The following is a 14,831-nucleotide window of genomic DNA, read 5'->3' as shown; positions in this document are numbered from 1 at the left end:
AATTGCACTAAAATACTAAAGTAGAGACTTAATGTAGGAAACCCCAATTTGTATTTGTCCTGGTACGAGTCACTTATTTTTCTTGTCATTGGCAAAAATTAAATCCAGGGTAAGTGGCAGTTTTATAGATGCCATTTAGGTTCTGCTGTACTGGATCAAGAACATTTTGTCTTTTATCCATCTCATGTTTTGTCATAGTCTGACGGAATTACTCTGCCTTTGAAACAGATTGCTTACACATGAAAATGGCGTGCATTAAAAGAAGACCTCTTATTATGGACTCTAAGTCATTTAAGTTCCGAATTGATCACTGACATTTTTCGATGTTTAAGAACTCTTTTATGTAAGAATAGCCTTCAGGCTACAAGGCCATTTTTCTGTGCGCAGTTTGAGTTACACTCAGTTGTATTCCTGGTTGGCGAATATTATATTTCGTCTTCGTCCTTACAATCAACTTACTCCTGCATTGCTGGAATAGTTCAGTCTTTCTTAGACAAAGTCAAGAATGCTTAAGTATAGATGGACGCAGAGGAACTAGAGGATCTTCATTGAAAGACCTTTCGAATTTGACACCATTGATTGAATTTCACCCAACAAGTTATTTTTGTTCTAGCGAAGGAATTACAGGTGAATGTTATCAAAATGTGTCCTGGCTCAACCATTTCTGGAGGAAGCGTGGGTCGGGTACAGAAACAAGGTTTTCCCGGTTGGAATATTTACCTTCCGACTTAATCTCTGAACTGGAAGTCAAAAATGCTCAGTGGGACAAGACTGCAGGCTGTACCTACAGAGAGCTTCACAGCAATGGATAGCTGCTGGACAAGGTTCTGGTGAAGCTGTTGCCTTTTGGCAGTAAATCTGAGACCCAGAGAAATTTGAATTCTGCACCCAGTGAAGCTCCCTTGCCTGCCGGATACTATTGGCGCCTTTGCCCTGGGAAGATTTCTACGTTCTGACTTAGTCACTTTTTTGGAGCTTGGATTCTTCCAGCGAGACGAGGCTGCAGGCTCTAGCCGAAAAGTGTTCCAAAAGGCCAGATACCATCCCCAACAGACTCTACTGAACTGGATTTGCTGCTGCAGAGGTTTTCCAAGGGGGAACAACATGCATCCTAAGGCCAGCTGGAATGCACTTTCATCGGAACAGCTTGACAGGTTGGTCCCAGCACTGGAGATGTCTTTAGATCCAAAAGGTTTCTGGGTTCAAGTTTTCAGGATATGTTAGGTACACTTTAATAAAACCAAGGGTCCCAGGACAGACCTTGGGGTTCAAGACTCACTTCAGGAGAATCATCTAACCGCACGGACCAGGGCAGGTCCAGTTGGAACTGGTCAGCTGGGCAGTTGCAGTAAAGGCCTCTTGTAGCTTTTCATGTCCCTGTAGGTTGAACAGGAGGTCAGCTTCTTTGTCCTGGGTTCAAGAGGGACAGCAGGTTCAGTCTTCTAGGCTCTTCTCAGGTCCCAGACTGCAAGTTTAGTCCTCTTCTGGTTCTGATCTTCCATATGTCCAGTAGTTTTCTGAAAATAGGCATTTATACCCGGCACCAGCCTGTTGGTGGGGGTGTGATTGCTGCCCCACAGCAAGCAATCTCACAGTGCCTCTCTCTGCCTAAATGCAAGGGGACAAAACCTTTCTTCCCCTATGCAGAGGCTGTGTGCCCTCCCCAGAGGTGTGGGCAGGAAAATGAACAATCCTTTCTCTGTGGTCCCTCTAACCCAGGTCTGGGGGTAGCTCTTATCCCTTTGGAATTGGAGGCTGCCTGACTAAGGGAACACAGAAGTAAGTATGGGCGAAATTTGCGAATTCCCGTTCCGTGAATTTGCGCGAAATCAAATTGGCAATCCGCAAAATACGCGAATTTGTGCGAATTTGCGGATTTTTGTTTTTTTGCGTGTTCGTGGGGTTTTTTGCGTGTTCGCAGGGTTTTTTGCTTGTTCGCGGGGCTTTTTGCGTGTCGCGGGCCGCTTGCATGGCGAAGTTATCCATGCGGTCGTGTATGGGCACAGCACGCTCTGGTTCACCACTGCCACCCTCTGGTTCATCACTGCCACCCTCTAGTTCACCAAAGCCACCCTCTGGTTCACCACTGCCACCCTCTGGTTCAGCACTGCCACTCTCTGGTTCACCCCTGCCACCCTCTGGTTCAGCACTGTCACCCTCTGGTTCACCACTGCCACCCTCTGGTTCACGACTGCCACCCTCTGGTTCATCACAGCACCTCTGGTTCACCACTGCCACCCTCTGGTTAACCACTGTCACCCTCTGGTTCAGCTCTGCCACCCTCTGGTTCACCACTGCTACCCTCTGGTTCACCACTGATACCCTCTGGTTCACCTTTGCTACCCTCTGGTTCACTCCTGCCACCCTCTGGTTCACCACTGCCACCCTCCGGTTCATCACAGCGCCCTCTGGTTCACCCCTGCCACCCTCTGGTTCAGCACTGTCACCCTCTGGTTCAGCACTGTCACCCTCTGGGTCACCACTGCCAACCTCTGGTTCACAACTGCCACCCTCTGGTTCATCACAGCACCTCTGGTTCACCACTGCCACCCTCTGGTTAACCACTGTCACCCTCTGGGTCACCACTGCCGACCTCTGGTTCACGACTGCCACCCTCTGGTTCATCACAGCACCTCTGTTTCACCACTGCCAACCTCTGGTTAACCACTGTCACCCTCTGATTCAGCACTGCCACCCTCTGGTTCACCACTGCCACTCTCTGGTTCACCACTGCCACCCTCTGGTTCACCCATGCCACCCTCTGGTTCACCACTGCCACCCTCTGGTTCACCACTGCCACCCTCTGGTTCACCCCTGCCACCATCTGGTTCATCACTGCCACCCTCTGGTTCACCCCTGCCACCCTCTGGTTCACCCCTGCCACCCTCTGGTTCACCCCTGCCACCCTCTGGTTCATCACTGCCACCCACAGGTTCATCACTGCCACCCTCAGGTTCATCACTGCCATCCTCTGGTTCATCACTGTCACCCTCTGGTTCACCACTGCCACCCTCTACCGAGACCTTTTGTGACCCAGCGGCAGCACAAAAGATGCGCCATGGTGCTGGGTATTAACAATGTGACGATTCTGAGAGATGCGTCACGTTGTAAAGCCCTGAGCCATCAGGAGGCGTTCTGGCGCAAGGGAGGGCATTCCTGCGCAGGAACACCTCCTAAAAGTGGCTGAGTGAAATCTACACAAAACTCAGTCACTTTAAGGCCAATGCTGTGTCAAAACCCTGCGCCTGCTTGAAGCAGGCGCAAGGCTTGATGCAGCATTGGGGGGATAGGGCCCCCCAGAGCATTGCTGGAGCTGCGTCGCGCTTGTGACGCAGCTCCCGCAATGTGCTGCTTTTACGGCACAGATACGTGACGCATCTGTGCTGTTTTTGCCACATGGTGCGCCGCATTGTAAATGCGGCGCACCATGGGTGGCGGAGCTGCGGCGCACAATAACTGGCGCATCCCTGTGGATGCATCAGTTATTGTAAATATGCCCCTATACATTTAGCCAACGAGGGAGCACTTACTGATTAGACAGTAGAAAGTACTCCAGTTGAGTAGAGGTATTGCACAAAAAGGTGGCATCTTCGTGGACAAACACGCAGGGCAGGATTCATTCTGCCCCCTGTTAGACTCAATTCAATTCAATTCAAGAATCTTTATTCGGTGATTAAAAAACACCATAAAAGCACATGTATATATACATAGATAAAAAGTCATTAAACATTTAAACAAGATCCTTGAACAAGTACAAATATAAATGACGATGTACTAAGCCATTAAATTTAAAAATAGAAAATCAAAAGTCTTTCATTCCTCTCCCCTCGTTGTCCTTAATCTGACCGCAACCTTAATAAAATTCATAACACAGCACAAGGTTAGCGGGTCAGAGGCTTTTTGCAGAAAGGCTAATGCATCCCTTGCGTGTACCAGTTGAGCTTTTTTAAGGATGTTTGCAAGAAATCTCCGCCTGGGCATAGAGAAGTAGGGACAAAGCAAAACAAAATGAAGGGAATCCTGCGGAGACCTGTTGTCGCAGCCGCAGGGTCCCTTCTGCTCAAGTGACGTGGTAAAACCTGCTGGGGAGGCCAACAAAAAAGGAAGTAGGTTCAGTCTAAAACGGCACATAAGAAATCTATCCTGTACATTATGCATAAGAAACAAATAGGGCTCCATACCCTCCACACTCTTCACTAGGTTATGAGCCCTCACAGTCTTTTTTGCTCCTTCAGCCTCAGCTCTATATTGGGTTTTCCGCTCTAGGAAAATTTCCCCTACTTGTTTCTTGTGCTGGGCTGAAATAGTTGTGGGGTTCGTGAAGAGGTTTCCAAAGCCTAGATCTTCAAGGGTATTTCTTACATATTTCAGCCAGGGGATGCGCATCCAATGAGTCCTATCTAAGCAGTCCAGTAAGATTTCTCTGCTTAGATGCGCATCTGGATTAACCCATATTTTTAGCCAGGCCACAATTGGCCTGAGTTTTAACAGGTCATCCAGGTACGGCCTCCCCAGCTCCCTATGAGCTATGATTCTAGCGGTACTAGGTGGTGCCCTCAGGATAGATTTCAAATATTTGTTTTCTTCTTGTTGAATTTTACTGGTGTTCACAAAGCCCCATACTTCTGCCCCATAAATTACTTTGGAGCATGATACGGACCCATACAGATTCATCACCTGTTCTGGACTCCTTCTACCCACCCTCCTGCCATAACCAGCTATTGCCCCATTAGAGGCAATCATTTTGCTACATCGTTCCGCCACCAGGGAGTTAAACTGCAGAGCACCGTCAAAGGTTACTCCAAGGTAAGAGAACATTTTAACTTCCTCTAAAATATGAGTGCCTATTGTATAAGTGAATTTAGAGGAAGGTTTTTTGCCGGCCAGAAGCACATACGATTTACCCAAATTGACTGATAAATCCAGGGTACTCATGAACCTGACAAACCCGTCTATCAGGATTTGTAAACTTCGGGGTGTGTGTGCTAGCAAGACCGCGTCGTCTGCATAAAGCAAGACGGGAATATGCCGCGGCCCAACCCTTGGTGTATCTGCCTTTAAACCCAAAAGAAATTGCTCCAGGTTATTAATATAAAGGGAGAACAAAAAAGGGGCAAGAATGCAACCTTGTCTGACTCCGCTCTTACATGGGAAAGAGTCAGACAGTCCTCCCTCCCTATTAAATCGAACCTTGGCCGTGGTGTCACTGTGCAATTCCCTTAATATTGTAATTAGACCACTCTCAAGCCCCATGCTTGACATCATATCCCACAGCTTTTCTCTATTGACGTGATGGAAAGCTGCTGCCAGGTCCATGAATCCCATATAAATGGGTTCGTCACTGGCCAGTGTGTACTTGGCAGTCAGCATGTAAAGGTTCAGGCATTGGTCACTGGCGGACCTCCCTGTCCTAAACCCATATTGAGTGTCCGAGAAGGTGTTATTCTCTTCGGTCCACTCGGACAGTCTGTTAAGGATTGCCCTACCCAAAAGTTTAGCCGATACGTCAATCAGGGAAATAGGCCGATAGCATTTGGGGTCGTCCCTATTACCCTTTTTGAAAATTGGCACAATGATCGCCTTCGACCAGGATGGTGGCAGGCCACAGGTGGCAGCAGTATTTATGACCCTGGTCATCAGAGGGGCCCATACATCTATATTGCTAAGAAACAGGTCAGGGGGAATTCCATCCGGGCCCGGGGCTTTATTTTTGGTCAGACCCTCCATCCCTGCAGTAATCTCCTTAAGAGTGAATACTACCGGGGAGACCTGACCTGAGGTTACCAGAGGCTCTACATGAATACCGGGCTCATGGTTATATAAACCCCTAAAGTGTGTGACCCACTGCTCCGGGGAGGATGTTAGCCCCTATCTCAGGAGAGTCATTTTCTTGAAAGGTCGGTTTATTAATGATTCTCCAAAAACCCGCTAGATCCTTTCTTTCCCCTGCCTCTCTTAGATCTGCCCACGCTTCTGCCTGCAGAGCTAGTTTCCTCCTTTTGGTCTCATTTTTGTATTTTTCTCTGCACCCCCTAATTTTTTGGGGGTCCCTTGGTTTATGCTTAAGGGAGCATTTCAACTCCCTCAGTGCCTTAGAACAATCTTTGTCGAACCACCGGGGATTTACCAGATTGCGTGTTGGCGCACTGGTCCTAAGTAGGCCATCGATCAGGTTGGCGATCTGGTCAAATGCCTCCAGTACCCTTGGTCCCTGGACTTCTAGGTCTAAGCAGTTGTTAATGGCCAGAAGGCCCTTGTCACCCAAGGTTTTATAAAACTTTACCCCATCTATTTTGGACCATTTAAGTCTCCTGCCTTGGTCTGTGACCCTCTCCTCAGTTGTGCGTTGGGCTCTGGTTCCAACACCCCCCCTATACGAAAGCATCAAAACAAGAGGATTGTGGTCGCTAAAACTGCTCCAATCTATCCCAACACTAATTATTTTGTTTATCAGGGATCTTGAAGCCAGGATATAATCTATAATGGATGAGCAGCCCCTGCCTTTGAAAGTTGGTGGTAGTGTGCCATCCGACTGTGGGTCTATCATATTAATGGTATGCTCTAGGTCGTACTTAAGCCGAAGCAACCTAAGAGCCGACCCAGTAGGCGTATGAGAGAAATGCGGCCCCTTCTCCAATGGGCATTGTGACCAGTCTGTGTTTACTTTAACCAGTGCCGGGCAGAGGTGGCAATTAAGGTCTCTCACTAGAAGCAGCCCGTGAGATGGCCCCTTGTTTTGGAATGTTGTTTCCTGTCCCAGTCTATGGTCTAGTTCAGCTAGTAACGGGATGTGGTTATTTACTGTCTCGGTGTTATAGATGTTAAAGACCGAAAATCTTAACCCCTTTCCAAGAAACCGAACTACCTGAATCCCGTGTGAGTTCCAGTCTGGGAAAGACCAGGTGCCTGGAAGGTCCAAATCTACATAGATGGACAAACCGCCCATTGCTCTTCCAGATCTGGATTTTCTGGCGGGAACAAAAAAGCACTTATACCCTTGTAGGTGATAGTTATTCACCGTGGCCCATGTCTCCTGTAGACATATGACATGAAATTTTTTGACAAAATCAACCCATTCCTTGTTATTAAATTTGCCCGCTATGCCTGCTACATTCCAGGAAATGAATCTCACTCCCTCTCCCCTCTGTTCTAAACACCCCGGGGGCCTTGTTGGTATCTGCTGTGTGGACCCTTGCGCTGCCTGCCCATGTCCCCCTCCTGTGTATTCTATGGTTATAGCCTCGGGCTCAACTACCAAGGGATTCCCCACACTACTCGGTAAGGTTTGCTGAGCCTGATGGCTTTGGTCCTCCAACACCTCTGCCAAGGCACCCTTTTCCATGCAGCCCTGGGGGACATTATCTGTTTGTCAATCCACCCCCTCAAGGCCATTCAGGCAATTAAACCGGTTATAGGTGTGAAAGGGTGGTTCAGGGCGGCCAAGTAATGGCCCAGGGTTAAAGGTCTGGCGTCTCCCCCTCCTGCCAACCCTCTCCCAGTTATCATTAATTTGGGGCGGCTGCAATGGGACTGGAGTAATGGGAAAAAAGAAAGACACACGAAGGGTTTGGATGGTGGATTCCCTGGATCTATTCTTCCCTTGGCATATGTAAGCCACCGTACCTGGGTCCCTAAAACTTACCAATATGCAGTCCCCTATAATGGATTTGTGTGTTCTCCCTACCCATGGCACCCTTCTTACCATTATGGTTTCGTTATTGAAGTGTGTCGGGAGGGGTCTATTTATGTTCAGCCACTTAATTACCCTACTTTTCAGGGCACAAAAATCCTCAATTTCACCTTTCTCGAGTGGGGGGACACCCACCATGACTACGGTGAAATCATTAGTCTCTGGGGGTAGGTTAGGTCTTCGTGGTCTTGAGGGAAGGTTCATTAGAGGAGATGGTGTGGTTCTATCTACTGGCTGTGCCTGTAGGGCGGGGCCTGAGGGAGGAATGGGCATGTTGGGGTTAAGAGACTTAGTTGGTGCAGGTTTAGGCCTTTGCAATTGTTGCGAGACCGCTGCATTAGCGGCTTGTGGAGGGACTGAGTTTGCTGCACTATTTGCAGACTGTTGAGGGGCTATTGTAATGGGAGCGTGTTCTTGTTGCCTTCCCTGATGACCAGCCGGGGTTTTCAGACTGCCTAGTGTGGCCTCCAAAATGGTCAGTCTGATCTCAATCTTTTTTATGCTCTCGCTAATCGGAAGCAATAGAGACCTTAACAGGAACTCCAAGTTTCCAAGCGGGACAACCGAGAGGGGAACATTGGCGATACTAGTTCCTGTGTCTTTTGTCGGAGCGGGAGCTAATTCTACCTGAGCAATAGGTTTGGGGTGTGATTCAGCCAGTGGTTTTGCTGCTAATACGGGGGGTTTTGAAGATTTCCCAAAATCCGAATAAGAAATCTTGGGTTTACTCCTTCCCTGTACTCCCTTCGATTTCCTCCTACGTTTATTAGGGGGGGGCCCGAATACTCGTGTGGTGGCTGGCTTGGGTTTAGCTTTCCTGGCCTTAGGGGCTGGAGGGGGTTGGGAGACTAAGTCAATGGTCACCCTAGTAGGGCTTGGACTGGTAGCTGGGACTATACTCATGACTGCAACTGGTGGGGTGTTTGTACAATCTCTCAACAGGAGTGGGACATCCTCTATTAGAGACAACTCCTCCCTTGGCGTGGTGGGTTGATCTCCCAGGGGGGTGTTTTTCAAGTTATCTATTGAGCGTCTCCGTTCCGCCCTTAACCGAGACAGGTTGCACTCTTTGTCCCCATCCCCCACTGCCCGGGAGAAATAATTCTCTAGAGTCCTATTTTTAATTCCTCCCGGCTTCAGTGGGGTACTCTCCCTTGCCGGGGACGGCATAATGTGAGTGATGAATTAATCAGCAGGGGCCTCTAACAGTAGATATAACCAGAGTTTGGTTGAGCAGACCAAGAGAGTAGGCCCAGCCCGGCCTATTCCGGCCTACGACGGCCTTAGACGGTCCCGCCCTTGTCCCGGGCTTCTCCCGCATAGCGGTTACCCTGTTAACTTATATACACTATGCTATTCAGTGGTAGGCTGATGTTAGGATTAAGGGCTAGTCTGTCCTCTGTGGCCATACTTCACCATCACATGATTGGCCTTGGGGGGATAAAAGAACCGCCCCTTCTGTCTTTCAGTGCTTGGTATCTTTTAGTTTGGGTTCCAGGTGCTGGGTTGTGGTTTCTACTTGTGAGAGAGATTGGTTCACGGGCTCGTGTTCCTTTACATTTGGATTCCCCCTGTAATCTTAGTTTTGTCCTGGTCTTGCCCTTTCCTTTCCCTGGTCATTCCGTTTTTTCCCTTGTAGCTAGTGCAGTTAGGTGTAGTTCGAATCCCTTTTTTCCCTCCCCTCCCTTTACCTTCCTACTGTTCCTTCGTCTAGGGGGTTTAGAGCTGCTGTGTTTAATTTATTGGTTGAGAATTGCTGGGGCTCCAGTTTCCTCGAAGATCAGCTCTTCGGAAGGACAGTCATTAAACAATCCGAAGAACGCCGGCTGGCGTCTTAGCTGCGTGGATTCCAAGCAGCGTCCTCTACTTCCGCGTTGTGTGAGGCTGTCCGCCTCGTTGTGTGCCGCTTGGGCGCTTTCGGTCGCGCTGGGACGATAGAGGAGCTGCAGATCCCGGAAGAGGGAAACGTTTGTTTGCGCTCTCCCCCTTCCTGCCCTAACAGACTAAATAACACTCGGAAGGACAATCGCAGGGGTTTTTTATGCCGAGTATTATGGCTTTTTCCCCTTAGAAGCCCCGTTTTGGCAGTATCTTCCTCGAGTGCAATTCCCTTACTTTTCTTTCCCGATATTGGAACTGGATGCACGGACAGCAGTGGAATATTCATCTTCCTGCTGCCGAAGACCTCCCAAAGCTAATCCTGTATATTACACAAGTACAGAGGCGAGGAGGGGTGTTCGAGTCACATTGTCCAGTCCAAATCAGGGGTGAAGCATTTTCTGACGTCCCTTTCATTTTGATTTCCTGTCCCCTGCCCTGGGCTCGGGTGTCCTCTCATGTTTGTCTATCTCATGTGGGGCCTTTGAGTCAGGGTAGTGGATTTGGGCATACCTCCTTCCTGCAGTGTCCGGGCCTGTGGAATCCAACAGAATACCAAGCCCACGTTAAACTACACTGCCCGGACGAGGTATGGATGAAGAGGGTGGGGCCATGGGGGGAGCAGAGCGAACGCCTACAATGCAGGACATAGTGGGGGCGGTGGCGGCCCTCCAAGCTCAGGTACAGGACTTACAACAGGAAAACCTAGGACTTAAACAAGAACTGGGGGCTGTGAAGGCCAGGGAACAGCAGAGAGATAGGACACAGGCTCCCATCATCCAACCAGTCACCCTTCAGTATGGAGGCGGGATGGGTCAGAGAGCAGAGGGGGGCGTCCCTGTAGCAGTTACTGTTACTACACCTGTTCCTGTTCCATTGGCTGCCCCTGAGAGATTCATGGGAGACAGTAACAAATACGGGACCTTTATGACACAATGTCAACTGCACTTTATGTGCAGGCCGACCGCTTTTCCGGATGACACGGCTAAGGTGGCGTTTACAATATCGTATCTGGCTGGCACTGCTGCACAGTGGGCTATCCCTCTTGTGGAAAGCGATGCTCCGGTATTGCATGATTATCTGGCCTTTAAAGAATTAATGAGGGGCCTATTTGCTAAGCATGCTTTTATGCAGGCGAGTGATGCGGAGCTCCTCAAGTTGAGACAGGGCAAACAGGATTTGCTAACCTATGTGTCAACATTTAATAGGTTAGTGTCAGAGACACATTGGCCCACCGACAAGAGAACCTCCTTGTTTTACCAGGGTTTATGCGACGAACTAAAAGATGTGGTATCTCAGGTGGTTTATCCTCCAGACGACTGTGCTGCCTTTATAGATCTGGTGGTGAAGTTAAACCACAGGTTGACTGAGAGGCGGGGTGATCGTAGTCGGGTTCAGGGACCCTGGAGGAGTTATACAAAACCGGAAATAAGATCTACTGGGGATAATAAGCCGGCTCCAGAACCCATGGAGATAGGAGGGGTGAGAGGCCCATTAACAATGGAAGAGAAAAGAAGGAGGAGGGAATTGAACTTATGCTTGTATTGCGGACAAGGGGGGCACTTTGCCCGAGAGTGTCCTGTTAAACCCTCCGGACAAGCCTTCCATAAAAAGGTGGCATGTGTACAGGTGGATCGTAGTCAAGCTATGAACAGTGGAGTAGGGGGGACCTATCAGGTGCTGGGTGTGATCGATCAGGTGCCAAGACATTTCATTATTCCGGCACAACTCTTGATGTCAGGGAGTAGGCGTGTACCAGTGTCTGTTTTGTTGGACTCCGGGGCGACTGGGAATTTCATTGACATCTCATTGGCGGAAAAGCTAGAAATCCCATGTCAATACAAGAGACAACCAGAACCTGTGAGAGCCATCGATGGGACTGAACTAACCTCGGGTCCATTACACGCCAGACAGAACCAGTGACATTGTTGTGTGAAAACGGGCACTCAGAGTCAGCGGTCTTTGACCTTATTGACGCCCCCTCTTTTGGGTTAGTGTTAGGAGTTCCCTGGCTTCAGGAACATAACCCCAAGATTGACTGGGTGCAGCGTTTGGTGACTCTGGATTCCAAGCATTGCCTTGCACATTGCTACAGGGAGGCTATCGAACAGGATCATCCCTTGTCTTGTGCTGGGGTGGAGGTGCTATCGGTTCCCACTCAGTATTCCGCCTTTCGGGGTGTTTTTGATAAGGTTAAGGCACAGGGCCTCCCTCCTCACAGATCGTTTGATTGTAAAATCGATTTGATACCTGGCGTCCCTTTGCCTTCTTGTCGCATATACGCGCTCTGTGAACCCGAGGAATTACATCTGAAAGAGTACCTAGAGGAGATGTTGGGGATGGGATTCATTCGTCCCTCTTGTTCACCTGTGTCCTTGGCGATCTTTTTCATTCCGAAGAAGGAAGGGACGTTGAGGGCGTGTGTGGACTACAGGTCTCTTAATAAGGCCACTGTGAAGAATAGGTACCCTCTTCCTCTCATCCCTGTGTTGTTGGACCAGCTCCGCAAAGCAACCATCTTTACCAAACTGGATTTGCGGGGTGCTTACCATCTCATTCGAGTCCGACCCGGGGATGAATGGAAGACGGCGTTTAAGACCAAATTTGGCCTATTCGAGTATTGTGTGATGCCGTTTGGCTTATGCAATGCGCCAGCGGCCTTCCAATACTTTATTAACGAGGTTCTCCGGGAGTATCTGGACAGAAGTGTTATCGTCTATTTGGACGACATATTGATTTTCTCAGAGACAGTGGCAGAACACCATGAACATGTATCCCAGGTGTTACAGAAGTTACAGGACCATCATCTGTATGCCAAATTGGAGAAATGCCAGTTCGACACACAGAAGGTAGAATTCCTGGGGTTTGTCATCACTGCTGAGGGCATTCGAATGGACCCTATAAAGATAGAGGCTATCATTACCTGGCCCATACCATCTACCGTTAAGCAGATCCAGGCCCTTCTGGGGTTCGCCAATTTCTATCGACGTTTCATCTCCCACTTCTCTGATGTGGTGTCCCCCTTGACCCGATTACTAAGAAAGGGGGTTCCTTTTGTCTGGTCCACTGAAGTCCAGGATGCCTTTCAACTTCTGTTGCGATCCTTTACATCTGCTCCTGTTTTGGTGCATCCCGATACCGCCTTACCATTTTATGTGGAAACGGATGCTTCGTTGTGTGCAGTGGGAGGGGTGTTGTCCCAAAGGGATGCTGAAACTGGCCAGATGCATCCCATTGCCTTTTTCTCTAAGACCCTGTTGCCTGCGTAGCGTAATTACACAGTGGCTGAGAGGGAACTGTTGGCGGTGAAATTGTCATTTGAGGAGTGGCGTCATTATTTATGGGGTGCTCGACACACGGTCACGATATATACCGATCATAAGAATCTTGAATTCTTTCGGTCTGCTCGGGCGTTAACACCTCGCCAGATGCGGTGGGTCTTGTTTTTTAACGAGTATGACTTTGTCATTACTTATCGCCCCGCCGCTCAGCAGATAAAATCTGACGCCCTTTCTAGGATACATGTGGAAGGGAAGGAGGAGGGACGTGTGAAAGAAGATAGACCTATGATCTGTGAAGAAAAGATTGTAGGGGTGGCACATACAGCGGACTTTCCCTCGTTTCTCAAGGGGCAAATACGACAAATAGATTTAGCCCCTTGGATGACTTTGCCCTAGGTTTTGATGCAGGATGGGCTGTTGTACCATGGGGACCGTTTGTTTGTCCCTCCTGCCTTGAGAAAGATGGTCTTAGAGTGGTGTCATTCCTCCTCGCTGGTAGCACATCCAGGAATACAAAAGACCAGGGAGATGTGTTTGCGGTGGTTTTGGTGGGATTCATTGCTTAAGGATATACAGTGTTATGTGGCTGCTTGTCCCATTTGTGCCACTAGCAAACCTACCCATAGCATGCCATCGGGCCTGTTACAGCCCTTAGAGGTCCCTCCTACTCCTTGGCATACCATTAGTATGGATTTTGTGACGGATTTACCTCCTGTGTTGGGACATACCGCCATATTGGTGGTAGTAGATCTGTTCACAAAGATGGCACACTTCATCCCGTTGCTTAAGGTTCCTACTGCCAGGGAGATGGCGTTGGTGTTTATGTCGTCCATAGTCAGGATCCATGGGTTACCATCTGCGATTGTTTCTGACAGGGGAGCACAATTTGTGTCTCACTTCTGGACGGAACTGTGTTCTGTGCTAAAGATAGATGTGCGATTGTCATCAGCGTACCACCCACAGTCAGATGGTCAGACTGAACGGACGAACCAGACCATGGAGCAATATTTGAGGTGTCTTGTTGCGTCATTATCTTGTGATTGGATGGTGGCTCTTCCCATTGCGGAGTTTGCCTACAATAATAGTCTGCACTCCGCAGTGGGTATGACTCCCTTCTTTTGTTCAATGGGTTATCATCCTCGGGCTTTAGCCATCCAGCCTACTGGGCATGTGCCAGCCATAGACGATATTTGTAGGTCCTTGGGAGGAATATGGGACAGAGCTCGTGAACAGTTACAGGCAACTAAAGTCACCATGAAGGCTCAGGCAGATAAACATAGAGTCCCCGCTCCATCCTATCAGGTGGGTGATAAGGTGTGGCTATCTTCGCGCAACCTTAGGTTGCAGGGGTCACGTAAATTGCAGCCTCGGTTTGTGGGACCATTTGCTATCACGCAGGTGATTAATCCTGTGGCGATGAAGCTTGTTTTGCCTGACGAATACCAAGTCCATCCGGTGTTTCATACGTCACTCTTGAAGCCCTATGTACCAACTACACAGGTTCTGCCACCACCCCCTCCCTTGTTAATCGATGGGGAAGAGGAGTTTGAGGTTCAGGCTATTATGGATTCTAGGCGGAGGAGAGGACGCCTTTTCTACCTTGTGGATTGGAAGGGGTATATACCTGAAGAGAGGACATGGGAACCAGCAGGTAGTGTGCATGCGCCACGGTTGGTCCGTTTGTTCCATAGACAGCATCCCTCTAAACCCCGTCCGGTGGGGAGGACCTTTGGGGGGAGATACTGTTAGGATTAAGGGATAGTCTGTCCTCTGTGGCCATACTTCACCATCACATGATTGGCCTTGGGGGGATAAAAGAACCGCCCCTTCTGTCTTTCAGTGCTTGGTATCTTTTAGTTTGGGTTCCAGGTGCTGGGTTGTGGTTTCTACGTGTGAGAGAGATTGGTTCACGGGCTCGTGTTCCTTTACATTTGGATTCCCCCTGTAATCTTAGTTTTGTCCTGGTCTTGCCCTTTCCTTTC

General features: G+C 49.1%; 2 protein-coding genes across 2 annotated transcripts in view; one reads left to right on the top strand and one right to left on the bottom strand.

Annotated features, from left to right (window-relative positions):
• The window catches only part of LOC144805858 (uncharacterized), a 2,350,900-nt gene that overhangs the window by 1,944,229 nt on the left and 391,840 nt on the right, over window positions 1–14,831 (bottom strand). The gene's annotated exons all lie outside the window — the stretch shown is intronic.
• The window catches only part of LOC144805847 (uncharacterized), a 108,933-nt gene that overhangs the window by 69,989 nt on the left and 24,113 nt on the right, over window positions 1–14,831 (top strand). The gene's annotated exons all lie outside the window — the stretch shown is intronic.

The sequence above is a fragment of the Lissotriton helveticus genome (assembly GCF_964261635.1).
Source record: "Lissotriton helveticus chromosome 1_1 unlocalized genomic scaffold, aLisHel1.1 SUPER_1_unloc_3, whole genome shotgun sequence".
Taxonomy (NCBI): domain Eukaryota; kingdom Metazoa; phylum Chordata; class Amphibia; order Caudata; family Salamandridae; genus Lissotriton; species Lissotriton helveticus.
Note: the sequence above shows the minus strand (reverse complement) of the source record. Positions and strands in the feature narration are given on the sequence as shown.